The sequence below is a fragment of the Martes martes genome, assembly GCF_963455335.1.
Source record: "Martes martes genome assembly, chromosome: 13".
NCBI classification, from domain to species: domain Eukaryota; kingdom Metazoa; phylum Chordata; class Mammalia; order Carnivora; family Mustelidae; genus Martes; species Martes martes.
Window position 1 is genome coordinate 26,001,160 of NC_137901.1, and position 24,840 is coordinate 26,025,999.

At 42.8% G+C, this 24,840-nt stretch overlaps 1 protein-coding gene across 4 annotated transcripts in view; it reads left to right on the forward strand.

Moving 5' to 3' along the window:
- Nucleotides 1–21,970: 21,970 nt before the first annotated feature.
- SMAD2 (SMAD family member 2) overlaps nt 21,971–24,840 on the forward strand; it is a 77,010-nt gene continuing 74,140 nt past the window's right edge. The window contains exons 1-2 of one of the 4 annotated variants that reach the window (XM_080821254.1): nt 21,982–22,311; nt 22,655–22,738. The gene's annotated coding sequence lies outside the window, so the exon portion shown is untranslated. Of the gene's footprint in view, nt 22,367–22,628; nt 22,739–24,840 lie in introns of those variants that run through there. The other 3 variants (XM_080821256.1, XM_080821255.1, XM_080821257.1) reach the window with 3 other exon arrangements.

Consider the following 24,840-nt stretch of genomic DNA (forward strand, 5'->3'; position numbering starts at 1 on the left):
AGGTTAGAAATCACTCACTGCATGTTCTTATGGGACTAGATGAGTTTGAACTTGAGCCACCTTCAAATGGATCATAAAAATGAAAAGGGGTTTCAGGACTGTTGGTAAGTAAACAAGAGGGGTTCCCTTGGGTTGTGAGCACTTCCGTCTTACTCTTGTACTCCTGGATGAGCCGTCCAGACACCCGGGTTGGGTCTTCATGCTGCCAACAGCCCATGGTGCGACCTTGGACACGACGCTCCTTGCCTCTGGGCCTCCTGGAGGAGTAACAAGCGCACAGATTCACTATCTAATTCATTCTGTCCAAGCCAGGGTGTGTGTGTGGAAAAACCGCTGCAGAGCAATAAAAACCAAAGGCTGGTCTTGGGAAATCAGAGAGCATATCAAGGAAACCACAGCCGAGCTGGGCTAAGTCTCAAGAGAATTACCATATCCTGTTTTCTGTCAGAGTCTCACCAGACTCTCTACCAGATTCCAGTGAGCCACCAGATCTCTGCCCCAGGCTGCTCTAGGCACAACCTGCCACCCAGATGGTGCCGAGAGCAGAGCAAGCCTAGTTAGATGGTGAATCTCTTCTCTAGCTTGAATCCCAGTAAGCATATGCTTGATTAGGAAGAGGGGTGTTGGACTTCCACAATACAGATAATTGAAAATCAGGGCAGGAGATGGCTCGTTTTCATCTTACACACACACACACGTGCACGTGCACACACGCACACACACACACACACACACAGGCTGAAAGATACAGATATGGGTAAGGTGTAATGAAATCAAGGTCAACTTTGTTAACCTTTGAATTTTAATTGTATACTTAATGTTACAGAAACTAATTTTAACTGAAACACCACCTAGATTCTCTTTTGATCTTGTTTAAGGTACAAACATTTATAGAAACATCTATTGTATTTTTTAATATCAAGGGTGATGCATGCTTTTATAGAAAGGTAATCATAGTTCAAAGGCAATAAGTGCTTTTTTTATAGAAATAAAATTGGAAAATAAAGATACAGGTAGTTGAAAAAGGCAAAACTCGTGATAGGAGAAAAAAGAAGGTCCCATGTTAGCAGGGTGGCAAATTACTCAAGCTACACTGAGTTGTGTTAAGAAACCGGTGTTTCATTGTGCTTTAAAAATACTCAGATATTCCTCATAAGCTCTAGATGGTGGGAGCCGTGAGATTTGCCAGTGAACAGCATCCCCATATCCTCTGGTTAAACATGTACTTTCAATTTATAAATTCTTCTCAGAGATCTGTTCCCCATAAGATGTCCGCTGCTTGGGGATCGGAGTGATCTGTTACTGGTACCTGGTACTGCTGGGGGGACCTGCCCTCACTCAGCATCTTGGGAGTCTGCACTAGTAACCGTTGTTCCGTCCATGAGCCAAGCAATTGAGCCCCCCCTTTGGGTCTTCAGCCCCCCGACCCTGTCAACACCACTGCATTCCCCACTAAGGCATTTGTCTTCCTGCGGATCATTGGATGGCAGCAAGCAGGCCCTGGAGAACCAGGAGCTTATGGTTTGCCTAACTGCCCATCTCCTGCCCCTGCCACCTCAGTGCCTCTTGGGGCTTGAAGGGGCCACAGGTAGGGTTTCTCGTACATTACATCTGTAGCAGTGAGCAGCTAGTTCCGATGGCCTTGGGCTTCTCAAGACTTTTCTGGATGTTCCAGAGCTTGCCTGGCATGAGGGAGAGGAAAACCAGTCTTTCTCCTGTGTTCTTCCCAGCTGAGCAAAACAGGTCCGCCTTTGGACTCTCCACTGTCTCTGTAACATACCCTCCCTGTCCCTCAGTCAGCAGACCTCAGAGCTCAGCCATCATAGGAAGAGGTGGACGATTCTTCTACGGTGTTAGAAACTGTGTGCTCTGAGCCTTCTTGGATTAGTCTCTAATCTGGTAAAACAGGAGCTACCGGAATTTAGAAATCCTGTTTTTCCTGACAATGTCTGTCTTTCAAGACCTTTTACGTGGTATAAAACCCGATTTTGGATACCAAAAGCAAATGATTAACTCTTCCTTTTTCTTGCACTAAGCCCTCTTTGTGTCCCTCCTGCCCCCCTGCGCCCCACCTCCTCTCCGTCCCCTGCACCTACACAGATGGATTTCACAGGCTAATTAAAGTCAAATGCATAGGACGAGTAAGCCAACAAGCACGTTAATATACTTGGAACTATCACTCCAGTCACAAAATTTTTTAATGTGCAATTTTTTGGGTGACTAGTAAGATTAAGAAAAAACATTATCTCATGTAACATTTCCTATAAAATGCATTTGGTCTTATAAAATGTTTATGTATGTAAAATGTTCTATGTCTTTCATAATTTTCTACTTACCAAATCTGTCCCAAGACTATTTTAAAACATTCACTTGTATTTCTCTCACTTTTTTCAATCACTGAATTTTTTATGATTTTACTTTTTTCCTTTTAATAATTTGTGAACTTATTTTAGAAATAGAGTGTAAGGTGAAGCTCTAACTTGACTCCTTCTAAGTTGCCAAGTTTTCCAGAATCATTTGGTGAATATTCTAGAAACATAAATATTTATATTGCTGTATTTGGTGCAGATGCATTAGTTTATGTTTTCATCACTGAACTTCTTTTGAATGGTAAGCATATACAGCCTCTTATATCCAAAGGAGTGGTTCCCCTTCTGAATAAACTCTTTAGAAGACTACATAATTATTTCAAGGATGCTTCCATTGCTGACAAGTTCTTTGCTGATTTCCTTTGGAAATTGTTTTCGGAAACAGCTTTTGAGCCACATAGAAAAACTAGTCTTATAACTTAATAACACTTTTTTGGGGACTCAAAATGGCCTGCTGCTGCTCGATTACCCATCTTATTTGCCAGATAATGTGGTTCCAAATCGCTCCTTCCTATATCCGAAGAGCAGACACACTTTTGAACCATTCTGAAGGTGGAGAAAGTTATGCTATGCTTGTTTTAAAATTAGTCTTATGACTTTATAGTTGCATTTGAGCAGATTTGTGTGTGCATGTACACAAATAAAGTTTAAGCTTCTTGCCCTGCGTGTCGGGAACTGTAAAGTCCACTCTGACAAAGAGAAGCCTAAAAAAGGGTCTTGTGCACTTGGGAATGTAGGTGGCCCACTAAAGATACCGATCTTTAAACTTACCCAGTGGTCTTCCTCTCCCTCCAGGAAGAGACTCATCAGACCCTGATCCCTCTAGAGTCAGATGCACCAATGGGGCTAACGAGTGATTCTTGAAACAGGATAAACTCTGTATAAACAAGATGAGCTCAGTGGCAAAGCCCATGGTTCCATTTAATTTTCTTCTAGGGCCTTACACATTTCTAAAAACATTGACTAACGGAAAGAAATGCCAAAATTGATATCCCTCTGGATTTTATACATTTCCCAATTTTCTAATTGCTACAGCTACTGCCAACAAAACACACTGAAAGAATGCCCCATGAGGAGAGGTCTCAGAACACACCACAGGATAGGATTGCAAATTTCAGTGATTACAAACAATTAAAGCGGGCAGCCAACATGTAATTTTCTTTTTAGGCATGGACATAGAATGAGAAACTACTTACTGGATTGGAATAGATAGAAACAGAGCTGTTTCCCTTTGTGTAAAAATCATACTCGATCAAGTTGAGATTAAAGCTAATGTGCTCTCCCCCAATTTGCTTTTAAAATTGAGGGATGTGGAAATTAGTGAAATTAAATTCACAGCTGCATTAGTTGCAAGTCACAAAAAATTCTATTTGATCTTGCATAAGCAAAAAAGAGGAATGTTTTGGCTTGTGGGAAAAAAAAGAGTTGAACATCCAAACAATGAGAGAGGCAGGGATGCTGTGGAGCCTCCAGAAACAATTGTAATCATAGCCCCAAATATGACCAGAACCATCTCCCTCTGTTCCACATTTTGGCGTCTTTCCACACACTGACGTCATTCTGTCTCACTGCACACCAGCCTTCTCCATGCGTCAGGGTCCATGTCTGTCCTAAACTCCCGAATGTTATCTCTGCTACTGGAGAGACACTGTTTTATTGTTTTTAGTCTGAAGTTTAAAAATCCTGCCATAGGGAGCCACTGCACAAAGCTAGGGGTGCCATGTGTACCATAAACATTGTAGATTGCAACAATTTTCTCATAGATCCGCGGAATGTGCTTTGAGGAAGGGGTACCTTTTCTAATTTCCACAAAGACTCCATATGGGCTGGTGGTGGGGCCGTGGGTAGGGTTCTGATTGGCGCAAGTTGGGCCAGTCAACTACAGCCGTAGGATTGAGGTCATCGAAGAATACGGTAGCACCTATGGGATCCTCATAAGTGGAAGGGGAGCAGTTTGTAGAGACGGGGGGTCTGGTTCCCTAAAGAAAGGGATGTGCTGGGGAGGTGATACATTTATTTTCCACGACACCACTATGGCAGTTTTGTGAGCCTATTTTACATTTCTCTCTCATTTGAAAAATTCCTTGCTTCCACTCTCTTTCTTTGCTAAATTTAAACTCTGATAGGTTAATGACAGAGACTCCATGTGTTCCCAGAACAGGGGCAAATATTATTTGCTAAAAGAATACATCGACTCATTTATTAGGTGGTTAGTCTGAGTGTAGAACATTTTCATTGAATCGATTGACCTACTTTCTTTGGCCTCTGTGCTATCCATGCAAGGTTTTTTGACACATATTCTTTCTTTTAGGAAGAGACCTAGTTTAATGGACTTGGGCAGGCAGCTGGGTTCTAGTCCTGGCTTCACCTTAGTATGATACATACCTTAGGTCATTAGATAGCTACCTTAGGATGGGTATGTCAACTCTCTGTGTCTCTATCTAATCTTCTGAAAAATGGGGTGAACCATAACGTATATGTTCAGATGTACCTTAGAAAGGAGCTGTGAAACCCAAAGAGGGAAATCAATGAATGTGGAAGTGTTGGTAACATAGGAAATGCAATAATCTGTGTTAGAAAATTAAGATTAATCTCCAGGTGGTATTAGGTAATACAATTCCCCTCAACAATCCAAGATCCCTGATTAGAGATTTTTATGCTCTCATCAGTTGGCTCTTGTCAGAGAACTGTGATGTGGCTGTTGTTACACGGGAATTAAAGATTGTGAGTCGTTGAATTTGATAATCCTACATCACATCAAAGATAGTCGCCTAAGGGAAGAGAAATACTCTTCTGCTACCAAGTCCCATTGTTCCTGCTGTCATTCTGGACTTGGGTACACTGAGATACATTTTCCAACCAAATCCCTTGGTCTCTTCTTCATCTTCATTTATCATAACTCTACATCATTTCTACTACTTAATCTTATTAATATCATTTATGGTAATAGTTGTCCTTTCCTGAATCCCATAGATAGTATCAATAGCCACTTACTGAGTATTGTAGACATGTCCAATGCTGCACTTCATTATAATTCCAATCACTTCTCCCAATAACTCCATTTGATAAGCACTATTATTATCTCAATTTAACAAAATAGAGAAAAAGGCACATTAGACAATAAATGGTAGAGCTGGGTGTGTCTGGAACCAAAGCATGTGCTTGTCTGGCTCAGTGATGAAATAAATTGTTGCTGGACCATTGCTACACTCTTGGTAATTTTATTTTTTATTTTTTATTTTTTAAAGATTAGATTATTTGAGAGAGAGAGAGAAGCGAGTAGGAGAGAATTTCCAGCAGACTCCACACAGAGCACAGAGACCAACTCATGACTCTGAGATCATGACCCGAGTCAAAACCAAGAATCGCATGCTCAACTTGGGGGCCCCAATCTTGTTTCTTTAAAGATAAGTTCTATGTCATCATCTTTGTCATTTTTACAACTACCATCAGTCTTTGCACATAGCAGACACTCAGTATGGGCCAATCGCTCTGTCACATTCTTCATAGACATTAACCAACAACTTGATTTTCATAACAAAACCCACAGATGTGTCTTACTATTATCTCTATTTTGTAGAACAAGAACCTGGGGTTTAAGATGATGAGAGTGATTTGCCCAAAGTGGCTCAGTCAAGCCAGGAGCCTCTATCTTGAGCTTCTACTACTCTACTAGGTCCCAACCCTCCAGTGGGCACCCTGGAATTCAGGATCAGTGAGGCCTGGCATGCTGCCTGAGGCTGCCCTCATGTCCCGAAGTCCCAAAGTGGCTCAGTCAAGCCAGGAGTCTCTCTCTTGACCTTTTACCACTCTACTATGTCCTGACCCTCCAGTGGGCACCCTGGAATTCAGGATCTGTGAGGCCTGGTGTGCTGCCTGAGGGTGCCCTCATGTCCCAAAGCCCAGTGAGTGTTTTTTCTAGTATCCTCCCATAGAGCCCATAAACCAATCTCCCAACCAACAGGGTTTCTAAATAATTTATTGGATCATATTTCTTAACACTGTTAGTTCAATCTCCTATGTTCTTTCCATTATTTTGTCTACTCAATCTAGCAGTTTCTAAAAGAGGCAGGTAACATTTTACACCATGATTGCAGATTTGTCGATTTCTCCTTGTGAATGTACAAGTTTTTATTTTGGATATTTGAAAGCTGTGTGGTTAGATGATCAAAATTAATATTTATTCTTGTTAGACTGTTACTTTTATCATTATGTGGTGTACCCCTATATGGGACTTATGCCTTAAATTTTATTTTGTTTCATATCATTACTGCTGTCCTCACATTCTTTTGGATAGTATTCGCATGGTATATTTTTTCTCTCCTTTTACTAACTTTTCTATATGGACTGTTTAGGTGTATCTTATAAACAACATATAGATAGATTTTTAATCCAATCTGATTATCTCTGCCTTTTAATATGCAAATTTAATCCTTTTCTTTATGTTAAAATTATTGATATATTTGAACTTGCTTCTACTCTCTTAATTTGTGCTTTCTTTTTTTTTTATTAAAAGATTTTATTTATTTATTTGACAGACAGAGATCATAAGCAGGCAGAGAGGTAGGCAGAGAGAGAGGGAAGCAGGCTCCCTGCTGAGCAGAGAGCCTGATGTGGGGCTCAATCCCAGGACCCTGGGATCATGACCTGAGCCAAAGGCAGAGGCTTTAACCCACTGAGCCACCCAGGCACCCCATCTTAATTTGTGCTTTCTGTGTACCATATTCTTCTTTGCTTTCTGTTTGCATTCCTTACTTCTGTATATAGATAAAAATAGAAATATTTTTAAATCCCCATTTTAGGAAGCTCTAGGTATGGTTTTTATTCTTTAAAGCAGTTATTCTAAATGTTTAATTTGTACATATTTAACTAATTAGCTCATATTTCTATCCCTCTTTAAAGATGGTACAAACACGAATACATTTTACCTATTGAACCATGTGTCCCCAATCATCCTATTATTGTTTAGAATATCAATTTACTTTCCCTTTGTAAACATATATCATCAGTTATTTTTATTTTTATTATGGCCAGGTTCTTATTAAATTTATAAAAGCATATCTTCTCATTCTGTGCTCACAACTTTTTTCTTATATTCCAGGTTTTGCTTTTCTTTCTTTCATTTTTTTGTTCCTGTTCATTTCTTACTTCCTTAAATTAAGAAGTGCAATTATTCCCTTTTAGTGAGGATTTGTGGGTGGTAAATTCTCATATTATGGGTATGTGTCTATATTTTGCTAGCTCTTAAACTGCAGGTTAGCTGGGTATAAAAGTCTAGCTTGCCAAATATATTTTCTCATATCCTAAGGTCATTATTCCATTGATTTCTGGTGTACTGTTGCCAATAAGAAGCCACTCTTAATCTAATTGTCATTTATTTTCAGATGATCTATCTTTTTCTCTAATAATTCTTAAAGACTTTTCCTTTATTTTTGATGCTTTGCAGTCTTACTATTAAGTACCTAAGTGTGCATTTAGTTTCATTTTTCTTACTTGGTATTTGGTACTTTCAAATGAAAGGCATGTAACAACCCTTAATTCTGGTAAATTTTCAGCTACTCCCTCTTCAATTATTGTTTTTCCTTCACTTCCTCTATTCTGTTCATCCGGAACCCTTTTTGGATGTATTGTGTAGCTTCTCAATTTATTCTCCATGTCTCTAAACTAGCCTTTAAAACTTTGTGTTCTGGGTTAATTTTGTGATAACATAATCTAACCTACTAAGTTGCTCTTTAAAAGTGCCCAGTGGCCTAGTAAGTTTTTAACTACATAATCTACTTTTCTGTCAAAATTTCTGATCAATTTCATTGTGTAAAGTTGTTCTTATTTCTACCTGTTTGCTTTTTTGTCTTTATTTTTATATACCTGGTTTTAGCATACTAAACACACTTATATTTAAGTCTTTTCTTATAATACTTCTAAAATTTGTATCTAATGGAACAAATTTGTATTTTTAATTTCTGACCATGACTACAATCTTTCTTAACCTTAGATTTCTTCAAATGCAGTAATTTTAGTTCATAAACCTATTTGGAGAGGAAGATTTGTTTCTCTCTCTCTGCTCTATTTAGTTCATTTGTGAGTGCCTCTTATTAGTTTTTCTAACCTTTGCCCAGGTATCTGACTCTAGAAGCAGATCTCATATTTACACGGATGGAGGTTCCTGCTCTATGATGATACAGGATGTTTCAGGTCCAGTCACCAGACCAGTCGGCAGCTTGTTCTGGTTTCTGCTTATGCAACTGTGTTTCTGTCTCCTACCTCCCCAGAATTCCTTTCTGCCTTCGTAAAGGCTATAAGCTCACACATTAGCCAACAACAGTTTTCTTTTCCAGCCTTTCTTCACAGACAGGTAGGTATTTCTGGTTTCAATACTTCATCTCATGTGGAGCACACTTGGTCCCCATTATTCTACAGGAACTGAACTCCTAGCCGTGGCTATGCTCCTAGACCAGAACCCCAGGAAGCCGTGGCTTCAGCCCTGTTTACTTTTTTATGTTTTTATTTTGTTTCTGGGTCATGGATATTTTTTGTTTTTGTTTATGAGCCCAGATGCATTATTTTAGTTTTGTTTTTTATAGTCATCTATTATAGCCGTATTTTAGAGTAAGGGGCTGTTTCAGATTTGCCATCTCCACTGGAAATTTTAACTCCATCATTTGATAATGAAGAAGCAAAGAGATATTTCTCAGGTTGAATACTAGTATGTGTGCTTATTTATGTATACTTTGCTTTATTTCCTAAACGACTTGAGGAATTTTTATATAACATTTATCATAAAATAATAAAATATAATTAAGTCATAAGAAAGTACAAGTTAGAATGGAAGTTAAGATTAGTAGGAAAACATAAAATTCATGTATTCACATAGGCAGATTATATGATACATCATGTGTATAGTTTTTCTATATTCTTGACTCTGAGCTTCCAGGGGACCAAATAAATGCAATTGATTACTTAGTTCTTTCTCCCCACAAAGAAAACCCTTGCCAGTTCTTTGAGAAAAGTCAAGATTTCTGCCCAAAAACTCTAAAGTAAATTTCTCCTGTGTGCATCATAGAGAAGACACTGAGAGGTGGAGTAGATAATATCTTCAACAACTTTGCTACAACATATATGAGGAAGGCTGACTCTTACAGTGTCCCAGTGAAATGCCGAGGCATAATGCCCACTCAGCAAGCAAATGGCTGAGTTAGACAGACTCAAGTACATGTCTTCCTGAGATATTTTTTAAACCTCAACATATTTCCTTCTCTCTAGGCTTGAAAAGATCTCCTTGTGTGAACTTTCTAGTAGATCCCTTTGGCCAGCATGAGGCAAGAGGGGAATTCCCTTATCAGTTATTTTATGGTTTTTACTGTTGTAGGCAGTGGTAGAACTCAAGTCAAACTAGTGAAATTAAAGATTTTACAAAAGTCTTATTGAAATGAAGTGAATAATTATAGAGAAGGCCAGGTAGATCTGACTGTAGAGACAACTGTCTCTAAGGAATCAAACACTGTCAGGATCCTCTCTCCATCTTCTCTCTCCTCTGCATTTATGTGGCCCTAAGTCCTTCGTCCTCTCCATGGGACTGCTGTGGCCTTCCAACCTTACACCCAAAGAGGAAAGAGAGTGCTTCTCTCATGGATTGAGTTCTAACGATCCTCGGAAGGGATTGCTGGTGTGGTTTGGATGATATGCCCACTGCGGACCTCTACTAACATTTATTAAGCACTTACTATGTGCCCAGCTCTGTATGAGCACCTTTGGGTAGATCGCATCATTTAATTTTCAGAATAATGCTCTAGGAGAGGGAGAAGGCGAATAAAAAGCAATCATTCCTCTATAGGGGATTTTGCCCTTTCAGGTCCTTCATCTCTCACCTGCAATGATCTTACCCTCCACTTCTACAGTCATACATTCCTGTGATCCTACACTAAATACACCCCCCTGGCTACTGGGCCCCTCTTTTCTGGACCCTCTGAGCTACCTTGCTTGTATATGAAGGCAGAATCACTCTGCTCCCAGCTGTCCTTCCCCTCATCTTCCCTGTTCTTCAAGTCCCCTGGACCCCATGATGCAGCCCATGTTGGGGACTCACACAGGCTTCGTTGGCAGGGAGGAGCCTAGGCATGCACAGCGGCAGTACACCTTCCCCTGTGCTCCTCCCAGGCACAGAAGGAGAACCAAGGACTTGCAGAAACAAACAAACCCTCATTTCCCTGGTGAGCGTTTGGCCAAGCCTCAGGTTTTTTCATCACTTTCCCCGGAGCTAAAGAGTAGAGATGCAAGGGAGACCCCCAGAAGGTCAGTTACGAGAGAGCTCAGCCATGTCCCTGCCCAGCGGAACTAGGAGGTTGTCCGCATGTCTGCACTTGGTGTGGATTTCCTGGTTTTTACCGGAATTGGAAATGTCCACCGTACCTTACTAATTTCAGGCAGGTTATTTCACCTGTCTGGAGACTGTTGTTTATAAGAAAAATTCCTTTTCTAGGGGGTCATTTGAAGATGAAGTGAGATGCCATGAGCTTTAGATCCCTTGCACAGTGCTGACACTAACAATAAAGTCTCACTCTCCCCCTCCCCTGACCTTCACACCACTGCCCACATTCTCAGGTGAAGTTCATTGAGAGAAGGAACCACACTTGCCATTTCTTTATGTTCTCACAGCCCACAGAATAGTACTTTGGCTGTAATGTTTAATAAATGCTGAGTTATGAGACCCCCAGTGTTCCATCCTGGATCAGAGGATACAAAGGTTTCCAAAGCAAAAATATTTAAGAGACTCTTAGTTGAAGGTCTCTTGGTACAGAAAAAATTGTATGAATTATAATTGTGCTAAGGAGAGAGATTAGTGCTGATACTTTTTGAATTATAGTGTATTGCTTGTTCCTTTAAATAAATTATTCCTTAAATATATATAATCTGTAAAATCTCTTTGTGCGTATATTTCTTTTCTTTGTGTCTCACTTGGCTGACCACATCATGCCTAGAAGTTAAGAAGCCAGCATTATGAACCATTTTATAGCCTCAGAGATCACAGTGACCTCTTGTACACAGGAGGGTCTAAACGCATTTCTTAAAGAATAAATTAAAATAGTTTTAAACATCACTATTATTATGCATAGATACCAAATCTGAAAAATCTGATTAAAAGAGAAACCTATTTGCATCTAATAAGATTAAAAAGTAGCAATCCACGAGTCCTTTTTCACATTGTACGTGTTTCAGTAAGCGCTTGTGTTTGTTTTTTTAAAATGGCCAAACACTCAGTGAATGTTTAATTTTGCCTAATTTCCAACCCCTCCACTTCAGGCTGTGCATTTTCTCTTTACTTGGCATTCAAAGCCTTGAATGGAGTTGTTCCTCTGGCCTTGCTCAATTTCATTCCCCTCCCCCTGCCCCGCCTCCCTGCCCCCGGCAGGCCCTCCCTCTCCCATCCACACATACTCCTCTGGTAATTACGTTTTCCTTTGCTTTCTGTTTTCTTCACCTGCCTAACTCCTAGCTGTCCCATCTCAGCTATAGTTGCTTCTTCTTCTGGGAAGCCTACCCTGATTACCAGGACCAGGTGAGTGCCCCCCGCTCCTGACCCAAGGCTCTCCGACTTCTAACACAATAGAAGATTTTGCAGGGCAAGGATTTCTCTTCCCACGCAGTGCACATTCCCTGACAGACAATAGACAGATTCTCCAGAACACATAACTCTGTTGAACAAAGGGAAAGCCTGGCTGCCCGGCCTCTTTGAACAGAAGTCAGAAAATGTCACTGGAGAGATCATCATTTTATTATTTCATTAAAATATTTTATATATTGGCAGCCAATTCCAACAGCAGCAAAGTTTTATGTTTACCAGCCCTTTAATATTCACTAAGAATGCTTTGTGGAAAAGCCTGGCAGAATCTTGTAAGCTGATATAGGCACCATGCTTAGAGATGGAGCATCGGCAGAGGGGAGGAAGTTCTAGAATACAGCTGTTATGATCCAGAAGGTCGTAGAGAAACGTGCATGTGAATGTTCATGGCAGCATTGCTCGTAAGAGCCAAAAGTAGAAACAACTCAAATGCCCATCAACGACGAGTAGATGAACAGAGAGATAAACAGAGTAGGTAAACATAGCCACACATGGAATATTATTTGGCCATCAAAAGGAATGGAATCCCGAGACGTGCTACCACATGGTGGAACCTTAACGACAACCAAAGGGAAAGAAGACAGTCATGAAAGGCCGCATGCTATACAAGTCCATTTACATGAGACGTCCAGAATAGGCAAGTCTATGAAGGCAAAAAAGTAGATGAGTGGTTGTCTAGGGCTGGAGTAAGGGGAAGGATGGGGAGTGAAAACTAACGGTATAGGGTCTACTTCTGGGATGATGAGAGAGTTCTAAAGTTAGATCATGATGATGGTTCTGTAGCCCTATGAATATACTAAAAAACATTGAATTGTAGAGCTTAAATGAGTGAGTTATACGACATATGAATTAATATCTTAATAAAGCTGTTCATAAAAAATAGTAGGGAACATATGTGGCAAAGTTATGCCTTGGTAGGCTGTAAAAAATTATGTCTCTAAATAATCTTTATCTGTAATAGTTCTACCTGATGCATCTTGTTAAGTGGAAAACCAGATCTCTGCAACTTGTGCAGAGGCCAGGAAGCTGCACTCACTGTTGACTATGCAATTGGTAAGAAGTCACAATTAAAAGATGCTAAAGGGGCCAGGGAAGCTGATGCTGCATAATGCACTCAAGAGAGAGGGCTGAGCGGGAAGTAAGTGGAAAGATTATTCAAGGGGTGTGTGTGGGGCTCAGCAGGTTCAGCATCAGACTCGGTTTCAGCTCAGATCATGATCTCAGGGTTGTGAGATCGAGATCCCCCCCAACTTGGGCTCTGTGTGGGGTGCGGAGCCTGCTTGAGATTCTTTCCCCTTCCCTAGCCTTCTGCTCTTCCCCACCAGCTCACGCTTTCTCTTTCTCTCTCAAAAAAAAAAAAAAAAAAAAAAAAAAGATTACTCAAAGGACACAGCATAATTAGGAAGGAAACAGCAAAATTATGTTTACAGTGTAAAGCATCAACACATACCTGGAAAATGACAGCCCATAGAAAACGTGATTGCTTTTGCGTGGCCTTCTTCCTGGCTAGCTGTCACATTTGGTGGCGGGGGTGGCAGGTGGTTTCTTCATCTCAGACACTGATGTGCTTGGTCTGTTTGGAAGTAGTGCTGATCTGGGACTCAGGACAGCCACATTCTAGTCCTGGCTCTGTCATTTATTCATCATTCAACAAACACCTATTGTCAGCCTACTGTATGGCAGGCATTGCAATTTAGTCCTGTTGACCTGAAGTTCAAAGACACAGAGTCTCTACCTCAAGCATTTCACTTTTCAGAGAAAGACGATTCAAAAGTATAGTAAGTGCTGTAACGGGAAGGAAAGGACCTATTCCCTCTTGAGGATTGAAGAAGGAAGAGGTAGCGGTGAGGAAGAGGCTTGTCATTAATTGAAGTTTGCTGTCCAATGAGCTCGTCAGCTCCTTGAGGAAAAGGGAGACTCTTCTATCTTATTTGTTTCTCGAAGCCAGCTTTATTGAGACATAATTCACATACTGCACAAGGCATCCATTTAAAGTATACAATTCAATAATTTTTAGCATATTTACAGATTTATATAATCATCACTCAATCTAATTTGAGAACATTTTTACTACTCCCGGAAAGAAACCCCATACCCATTAACAGTCATTCCCCATCCTGCCCCCCTCCACTCCCGGACCTAGCTAACCCCGAAGCTACTTTTTATAGATTTGCCTATTCTGGGTGTTTCACGTAAATGGGATAATGCAGTACGTGGCCCTTTGTGACTGGCTCCTTTCGCTTTGTCTGATGTTTTCAAGAGTCATCTCTGTGATAGCTTGTCAGAGAACTTCATTTTCCTTTTGAAGATTTCACCTCTTTAAGTTATCTCTACACCCAACGTGGGGCTCAAACTCACAACCCTGAGATTAAGAACCCCATGCTCTGCCAACTGAGCCAGGCAGGTGTCCCCTAGAGCTTCGTTCCTTTTCATGGTTGAATAATATTCCCTCACATGGACATGCCGCAGTTTGTCTATTTATCATTTGATGGACATTTGAGTTGTTTTCACTTCTAGGCCTTATGAATAATGCTGCGTACAAGTGTGACATATGTTGTCATCTCTCCCCTATGTTGTATATTTAGGAATGGAATTGCTGGGTCATGTGCTTGCTCTGTTTAATCTTTTGAAGAACTACCGGATTGTTCTCTGCTGTGACTGCCCATTTTACATTGCTCCCATCAGTTTCTCTAGAGCTTTGCCAATGCTTGGTTTTTTTGTCTTTTGGACCACAGGCATCCTTGTGGGTGCGAGGTGGTCACCTGATTCATTTTTGCATGCCTACTGCCTCTGAGAGAACCTGGCATTAGGCAGATGCACGATTTATTTGTTGAGTGAATTTGAGAACGTGATGAACATATGCCATTTGGGGGCTCCCTGGCATCTGACCTACTTTTCTTTGTTTAGGGTAATCTAATGATTACTGGAGAGAAGCGGATCGCAATTACAATAGAGAAGTTAAAAAAAAAAAAAAAAAAGGCAGCTCCTTGCTTGCCCAGCCCTGCCTGTAACTAGAGCAAGAAACATATGCTAAGCTTAGTAAACATAATGGATCTGCCCCAGGCTTCAAAGAGGGAGCTCTCGTAATGCAAAGCAGGGCTGGTGCAGAATCCATTCTGATGGCAAAGAACAGGCAAGGCAGCCAGCGACATCTGGCTGAATGGTGGCGGCATCAAGGGTCACCTCCCTCAACACGAGGTGCTGTAATCTTGGCTGTGACCCTAGCTGCTGCCCAGACTTCCTTGTTCTTGCTTATCGCCTGGCCTGCTTCTGCAGCCTTCTCAGCTACTGTGTCAGCTGGCCAATATCCTTTCACCAGTGCCCTTTCTCTTAAGTCTGTTACAACGAATCCCGGGTGGGTGGGTCAAGGGATGGCTGGAAGCACTGCACTGTTTCCCAGGGCAGTGACCAGGAAATGGGAACCATGCTTCATGAAGCATTACTACGCTAAACACTGCTTCATGCTAAGCCTTGAAAAGATACCAGCCAGTCTCTTGACAGGTGCAGCCACTTGGTCCATATAGGACATCTCCAAACAGATGATAAGGAAAAGTCATGTCTTGGAGCAACCTGAGAAAGGGAGGAGTTTTATCTTCATGTCTCCTGTCTCCTGTTGGTCAAAGCTGCTTCAGGGAAACAGTGTTGAAGTATGAGGAGAGGCTCATCGGGCATAGATGTATTCCAGGCAGAACCAAGAGCACAGCATAGGCACTGAGGGGGTGAGACGGCTTGGTGTTCTACTGAGAATTCAGTCTGGTTGAGGTGTAAGGAGCAGGGTAGGGACTGGTGAGATGTCAAGCCAAAGGGACTAGCCTGCCACAGATCATGAGGGATCTTTTAGGATATGCTAAACTGTCTTGATTCTATCCTGGAAAAAAAAAAAAGGAAAACTATCAATTTAATCAAGATAGTGACATTAGCAGATCTGCATGTGGAAAATATGCTATAAAGAAAGCAGATTTTGGCAGCAGGGGGAATGAACTGAACGGGAGCGAGACTAGAGACAGGAAGACCAGTTGAGGAGCTATAGCAATAATTCCAACGGAAAGTGATGAAGTCTGAATCAAGGCAGTGAGCGTGGAGAGGGGGCATTGATCTGAGATATATTAAGGAAGTAGAGCCAAGAGGAATTTTGTCCCCATTTTGATGTATGGGAATTAAGCAAGAAGGTCAATCACAATGACTCAAAAGTTTCCGTTTAAATAAATCAACAGATGGTGATGCCATGTATACCTGCATCCATGCCTTCAACCAAAATCTGATTAGCAGTGATTGTGGGAGGTGCTGAGTACGATGCAGTGAATAAAACAGACCTGGTCCTACCTTTGCTCTATATCAGGTTCTGTTTATGTGTCTTCATGATTTTCTGGGCCTCTTCTCTGTCTCAGTTGCCACTAATGAGTGACTTAGTTAAGTCCCTGGTGGTTTGACTGAGACCAACCAGCTACATCCCCACAGTCTCGTCATGTCACTCCTGGACTCCAGGACAGGGGACCTGGCTTTCCGAGTGACTGTCAAAGCATACGGATAACACAGTGGGAAGTAGGGAAGTATGGGAAAGAGAGTTCCCTGTAGGACAAGCTTTGACCAACAGGAGACAGGAGACATGAAGATAAAACTCCTCCCTTTTTCAGGTTGCTCCAAGACATGACTTTTCCTTATCATCTGTTTGGAGATGTCCTATATGGACCAAGTGGCTGCACCTGTCAAGAGACTGGCTGGTATCTTTTCAAGGCTTAGCATGAAGCAGTGTTTAGCGTAGTAATGCTTCATGAAGCATGGTTCCCATTTCCTGGTCACTGCCCTGGGATAATATCTCCTAAATAAAACATCAGCATCCTTGCCTCAAGCTCTATTTTCCAGGAAACTGGACTAAAACACTCTCAGAGCGGAAAACAGAAGGAGATGATGACTTTCCTTTTCACATGCTGAGTTTGAGTGAACTTGAGTGAAAATTACCCATCTGTTCAAAAATATTTATTGAGTGCCTCCATGTATGCTTATGTTAGGGATAATATGGTGAACAAAATAGACATGTTTCCTCCTCTTGTAGAGCTTACATTTAGAGGGAAGAAGCGACAGATGATAAATCAGTATAGAAATAAATGGGTATAATTACAGATAATGACAAGAGTTTTGAAGAGAAATTTAATAAGGTGATATGATTGGGCAGGTCTGTGTGTTTGGGGTGGTGGTGTGCTAACCTAGAGTAGGTGGTCAAGGGAACAGAGATAGGGAGGGAAAGCCTTTTCCAGAAAGAGGAACAGGAATTGGCGGGAAGCATAAATCTGAAGACAGACATGTTGTCTAGTGCTAGGGGTTTAGGTGTGGACAGGAAATTTGTCCCTATTTCCACTGTGAAAATGTTGGTCAGGACAGGTACACAGAAGGTATTGGGAATAGGGAGATTGAAGAGGGTACCAAAGAAAGGCATGGGTGAGGGTGCAGACCAGGGACAGGGAGAAGAATGAGTGGTGTATTACAGCAGGAAACGTAGACGCCATGTTTAATTTCTAGCACTTAGTGGCCATAGGACTTTGAAGAAGCCTGGGCCTTGGTTTCTTTATCTAAGCATAAGAGCACTGATCAGGCTCCATGACTGCATGAAGGCAAGAAGGATCTGATATGAAACTTCTACGTAGCTAAATAATTTACTCCTTGAAATCCACCATTGATGTCTTTAGGACCCAATAGTAGTTGGTTCTTTCCCATCATTAATGATATTCTGGCCACTCATCAGCTAACACAATGGTCAGACTCCTTCAGCAAAATGTCTTTTTCATAGCTGAGGACTGTTTACAGTAAAGACAAACAACTGGGGCTCATTAATTCAATCATTAGGACACCGACTATGCATCTATTGTCTAGTCTAGTCAGTTATGTTAAATAAGCTCTTCATTCTTCATCAGAGCAATTATGCTAACGTGTTTGAAATTTTCCAAGACCATTATACCTTCATACACTAATCCTGACTAGCAGCAGCTTGGCTCAGTCAATATTGTCACACACAGACAATTATAATCAAGGCATAAGGCCCTATTGTTGACATATGACTACCAAATTATCCCTCTTTACAACTGAACTTTAAATAATTTGTACATTGTTCTTTCAGCATTTAGACATGGGCCTTTGTCTAGTTTTTTCCCAAATGTGTGGATCTCAAATAATATTTAAATTCCTTATGGTTGTGCTCATTGCATTAAAATAGTATTATAATTTACCAAGAAATTTTTCAGCAATCATTGGATTAGCTATCCCCAAAATCAATTGATCCAATGATTATTTATGCTTTTAAGTGTACAGATAAGAAATATATTAATTATCAGATGCCTGGAGAATGATGATATATATAACTTCAGTTTTCACTACAAATGTTTTTCTCAACCAGAGCCAACTTCTCAATTCCCCTCTCTCTCTTCAAATCTCAAAAATCCTACATGTATGTCTTTTTCTCTTGAGAGATATTGGCCATGAAATGAGAATTTTTCAGCATACTTTTATGATAGGCACATTACAGATACCAGCTAAATGTCAAACTTAATTCTTTGTTCTTGTACATACTTTATTCTTGTCTCCAGCATTTCCCATCAGATGTTAAATGTTATCTTTTTATTTTTAGTAAAAACTCGCATGTCAATACGGACCGTTTGTGTGCATAGGTACAGGTACACACACCTTCAACCTAAGTTCGTTTAAAACATGACTTTTCATTATATTGGGATAAAAATGTAGCTGGTGTTGGATTTCATTATCTTCATCTTTGCAACAAAAATAAGCCCACACACCTATTCTTTACAATTTTTACTCGGGTTATCTCATTTAATCAGTGTCCTTTTAGATGCAAATAACTGAATCTTTCTTTAAGATGCAATAATGCTCCCTGCAATGTGGTTCCATCAGGATGGGTGAATATAGAGATGCGGTGCTGACAAGATACTCAACAGAGTATCACTGAATGGATGGGGCAAATCTGTGTAGAACACCCGCAGACCCCTGACCCACACAGAGCGTGTTTCTGCTGTCCGAATGCTGTATTTCACCTTTCTTCAATTACGAAGTATTTTTTATCTTAGAGTGTGGGAAGACAGCTGGGAACAAGATGCTGTCCTTGTCCTTCAGGAATTTACAATCTAAACGGGGAGACAAAACATACACATGAGAAGTTAAAAAACTGCTCAAGACTAAACTAACAGATCAAGACATTAATCAAAGCGAAGTCATGGTATGTAAGTCATTGCGACCATGAGAGAAAATTCAATCGTAGGTGAGTGATAGATCCTCTGGGCGGGAGGGAACCATGGAGGGTTTTAGAGATTTATCAGAGAGGAGATGGAATAGGATTTATCTTTTGAAAAATGGGCACAACAAGGATATATTTTCTACAGATTCAAACTGCAGAATAAAGAATGATGAAATTTTAAGTTTTCCACTCATGACTCCATGGATCTCTTTCCAGAAGCAACCACCATTACTGTTTTTCCTATAAGTCTTTCCTGTACGTTTAACTACTTTTAAATTGATTCTGAATTGATTTTTTAATTGATTTTGAAAGGTCCTGCATAATGAAGGGTTAAACTTGTCTATCTACATAAAAATAAGATCCACTCAATATAATTTATGCAATAGGGGCCTGTCTAGGTCTGTCTTGAGGTACCCCAGTGGATTTCCAAGTAGATTGCTGCCACAGTAATCTCTGCTCCATCTGCCTTTAGATTCTGTCTTGACCCACTTTGGTTTAGATGCATTTCTAGCAGAGGGGGGCAGTAGGCATGCTCCCGTTTCTAAGTCCTTTGGGGATATCATTGTAGTCAGGTTGTCCCTCCTCTCCTTTCCTTAATCCGAGATCCTGGAAAGCTTTCTAAATGAAGGGTTAGGAACCCAAATTCTGACACTTTAGAGAGATGCTCTAACGTAGACCTCAAAAATATTATCCATTGAATTAATCTTCCCCAAAGCACCTAACTCCCATATTGGGAGCAGATCCTTCTGGAATTTGAGCAAGTCCTGCTTTTGTTTCTACTCCTACTCACCCAGGTGGACACCGAAATGCACATCCTGGTCACAAAGGAGAAAATATTTGTGTGATCCAGGGTAGCTTTTTATAAGCTATTTCATATTAAAACTGTTGGCTTGTGTCTGCAGGAAGAAAGACTAAAACCAAAAACAGCCTTCCTACTTCTAAATTGAACAGGCTTTGCCCTAGACTATCCTCCCTGGTGTCTCTGGGAAGTGGAAACAGAAATCTTAAGAGGTGGAACAGCTCCACCAATTGGCTTCCTGGGTCTCCTTCAGAAGCTATTTTTTGGAAGGTGTGAATATAGCTGACTGCAACCTGACAATGGAAGAAACTACCGCAGAGGTAAACTTCGGAAGGGAGGATTTCTGCTGAGTAGGTTCATCTTAGCACAAACCCACGAAAACAACAAAAGGGAAGAAAAGATAACGATTATTAACTTTCTTTTAATTTCAAAGCCCTAATGCTATTTATTTTCATTGTTTTATTTAATCACCATAGAACTATACTTAAACAGCTCTCATTGCAGGTAAGTTCCACCTGTCAAAGCTCACAGATTTGGAACAGAGTAGCATTCGAAACTACAATCTGCCTAACCCCAGGGCTTCCATTATTTAAGGACAGAGAAATGAAGATTCTGAAAGTAAGTTTGGAAAAGCTGTGAGACACTGAGATTGGCCAAATATCTCTCTCGGTCCATCTGAAGGTTCTCTCTTCAGGGAAGCCTTCTTTTCTGAAAAGAAAGAGTATGCTTCAAGAACTGCTGTTTGAAATGATCATCCCATATTACCCGTTAGTAAACAGATTTGTACTGCTGGGGCCACCTTCCTCGTTTATTTTGAGTTCCCAAATGAAACCACGAAGGATTGATGAGGACAAGTGCTGGCCACGGAGCCAAGAAAACTGTGTTCTGGTCTGGTCTCTGACACCAACTACCTGTGTTAAGACCTCGGTTTCTTTTCAACTGTAGTTGTACAGTGCTGGCTGCCGAACATAGTATATGCTTAATAAATACTTGATGGGATTGGCTGGGTCAGTGTTTCTGGCAGAGGCTTGGGTGTCCGTAGGGTAAAAGCCACAAGATACCGGAGTGTGTCTACCCATCCACCAGCTTTGGGCAGCCAGCAGCTTAGGGCCCTGTATCGCAGACGTGAGAGATTGGAGCCTACGAATATCGACTGAACCCCGGAGAAACTTCGAGGAGGGGAAGACCAGGCGAGGCGCTTATTTTTTAGACTTCGCAAGGACCTTTCAGAGAATGCATTATTATCACCATTTTTAAAAGAAAACAAAACCAAGATTCTGGTTCTTCAAAAATACCTGGTACGCCCTACCCTGCTCCTAAAAATATCCATGAAAGATTCCCGCTTGGGCTTATTTACATCTCGGACCCCGCCCCGTTTACCACCACGAGGGCCCCGCCCACCCATTCGCCTCTGGGCGGGCCCAGAGTGGGTTGGGTCCTCGGGATTCTGCGGTCTCCTCTTCTGCCCCTGCTCGTCCCGTCGTCGAGGCGCCCCTTGCCCCCCACCCCCCACCCAGGGACGAGCACATGTCCACTCCCAGCTCGAATACGTTAGGTGGACTAGGCGGCGGCCCCTACAGGCCCCACCCAATGGCGCTGGCAGGAGACCGGGTAGGGGGCCCCGGGCCGAGCCGATGAGAGACGGGTGGTCGGCAGCGCGGCAGGTAACGTGCCTTCCCCTCGCCTGCCACCATCCCTTCCCTTCTCAGAATCTCTTGTGGGAGCGCGCCCGAGACGTAGTCAACCGAAACCGTGGGCGTCCCACCCCGCCTCGTCCTCGGCCGCCCGGCCACCCGGCCGCGCCTCGCCTCACGCTCTACGGGGGAGGCGGGACCAATCAGCGAGCGACGTCTCCCTTCCGATTCGAGGCCCCCGACGCGCGGCTCACACCCCGAGCACCGCGCGCGCTCATTGGCTGCGCGCGCCGCCGGTCCGGCCGGGAGGGCGGGGCAGCCAAAGGGAAAGGAGGTGGGGAGGTGTTGGCCCGCGACTCTCCAAGCACCGCTCGCGCCCCGGCCCTTCCCGGGCGCTCGGCCTCCTTCCTTCCCTCCTCCGCTCGCCCCGTCTTCCGTGCGCGCCGAGCGCTGCGCTCGGCCGGCGTGCCTCGCGCCGTAACGGGCGGCCGGGGGCGCCAATCAGCGGGCGGCAGGGTGCCAGCCCCGGGGCTGCGCCGGCGAATCGGCGGGGCTCGCGGCCCGGGGTGGGAGGCGGGTCTACTGCGCGGCCGCGGCGGCGGCGGAGCAGCTCCCAGCCAGCAGCCAGCGAGCGCCGAGCGAGCCGCCCGGAGGTGGGTGCGCCGCGCCGCTGCGGCCGGCGGCGGAGGGCGCAGGGCGGAAGCGGAGGTGGGCAGGCGGGCGCGGCGGGGGAGGGCTCGGCCGTCCGGGCGGCCAGGGGGAGGGGGGTGGGATGCGGGCGGGCGCGCGCCTGAGGGGAGGAGGAGGGGCGGCGGCGGCGGCCGCGGGACGCGCGTCCCCACCCCCTCCCTCCCGCGGGCGGTGGCCGAGCCCGCGCCCCCTCCCCGCGCGCCGGGCCGCGGGCCGGGCAGTGGCTGGGGGGGCGGGGCGGGGCGGGCGGCCGCGAGAGTGTTTTCAGTTCCGCCTCCAATCGCCCCTTCCCCTCTCCCCTCCCAGCCCCTCATCCCATTCGGAAGAGGAAGGAACAAAAGGTCCCGGACCCCCGGCTCTGACGGGGCGGGACCCGGAGCCTCGGTGCAGGTAAAGCGGCGGCGCCCGGCGGGCCCTCGGGGCTAGGGGTGTGTTTGCGTCGGGCTCGGGTCGGCGAGGCTCGCCGCGTCACATGGCCACGGGGGCCGGGGGCCGGGGTGTGGCGGGGTCGGGACTCGGGGGCCTGGCGGGCGTGCGGGCGGGAGGGGATGGGGTCGGCGTCCGAGCTGCCGGAGCTGCCCAGCCCGGAGCGGTGGCCGGCCGTGGCCGGTCCTCTCCCGGGCGAACACGCTGAGTAGTTTGTGGTTCTGATTTTCGAAGCCGGAGGGACCGAGCTCTTGTTTCGGGAGTTGTTGGCAAGCAGTGTTAGGAGCGTGCGATACTTAGCTTCCACTTTTTTTTTTTTTTTTGTCCTGTAACCTTTGTTAACCGTTCTGGTCCCGAGGTCTGAATTGCTCGTGTGTACTCTCACGCAGGCACGCACACGGCTGATAAACTCTGTGGAGAGCCTTCTGCACTCACTTGTGAAAGTTGCTCTGGGAGTGGAGCCTATTAGTTTTTGTCACACGCCTTTAGAAAGCACGCTAATTGATTTCACGTATTCCAGACTTGGTTTACACATTTGCAGCTTTAGTTGTTTTGTTCTCTCTTCGGGGATGCCGTCCTTGGGGTTGGGTACTTTGGCCTTTTACTTACTTAACCTTTCTGTGGTTATGGTTTCCTTTTGATCCTAAACAAAAGAAAAACAATACCTAGGTTGGTTTTGTTGTTCCTTCCTCTTGACCCCTTAAAAGCTAAGTACTACCGGTTTGTTGTCAATGAAACCTTTATTTAAAAAAGCATCTCCAGGTAAGACGGGTTTGAACGCAGCATTTCCCATCAGAATCGTGTCTTGTTTGTTACAGTTTGGAGTGTCCTAAATTTTGTTTTTAGACTCTAAAGTACACACGTAAAGTAACTGTTAATAAATAAATAAATGGTCAGGCAAAGCCACCTGGAGTAATTCCATCTTTCAGAAGTGCTCCCAGAAATTTTAATTAATTTCAGAATTCTTAATAATTCTGTAATCTCAGTTTCTTTTTGTTTTCTTCTGATTTTAAATGAATTGAATCGTACTGTACTTGTGATGTAAGGATGTTTTTCCTTGAGCCGAATAAGATAATAAATTTGCTCTTACTCTGAAAGTGCATTTGCTATTATTCTAGTTTGACCCCCTTTAAAAAGTCTTTCTTAGAAGTTTAAGTTAAATAGTTAAATGAAGTTTGAGGAGTTTTAATGTAAATAAGGAGATAAGTGAAGCAAATATAACACAGATGGGTGAAATAATGTAAAATAGAGTTCATAAATGTATTCTAGTTTGAGAATTTTTTCATCTGCCTTAAAAAAAAAACAGCACAGGATATTGTGGAATTTTTCTCAATCAGAAGGTCATTTAGCAAACATTTATATTAAACTCAGAAAGTAACACTGATTTTATTTTTGAAGTTCCTTGATTTTTGCCATAAAATTAGTTGTGGTAGTAAATAAGGATATTTTGAGTCCAAGTGCACACTTAGTATTCTTAAATGTTAAAATTGAGTTTAAAGTAGTTTATTGGCAAATTTTTATTAATGTGATTTGAAACATCCATTTCTGGGCTTGTTGAGGAAGAAATGGCTCTTAGAGCTTCAGTTTTGTACTTCGTAGTTATACCTTCTAAAGTGATATCACATTGTAGGTGTTGAGCAAAAGTTTGGTTTTTCATGGTTGAAACTTACCTGTGCCTAGTCCTAAGTGATCAAATCTCTACACAGTCTGTAAGGTTCATGTAATAATAGTCTTGTAAGAAACCATGCAGGGTAATTTCCTGTTGTTTGTGGCTTGTCAGGCCTGGTATGTGTTTTAACTAAGTAGGAATTTGGGGATGGTTTTGTGTATTTCAGCAGTCACTCTTTTTAATAGGAGCAAAGGTGGTTTCTACTTCAGGATGGCAAAAGGTCCTCTTCTTATTTTCACATTGTAAGTATTAGAATTCTGTTGCTGTGATCTTGTTACTTCACGTTTAGGGGAGATACGTTAGTGAAAAAACAGTTGAGCTGCATCATTGCTGATCAAAGACCCATTACATTTTTACATTTAGCAAATATTTTCTGTTTTGGCTTTTATAAATGAAA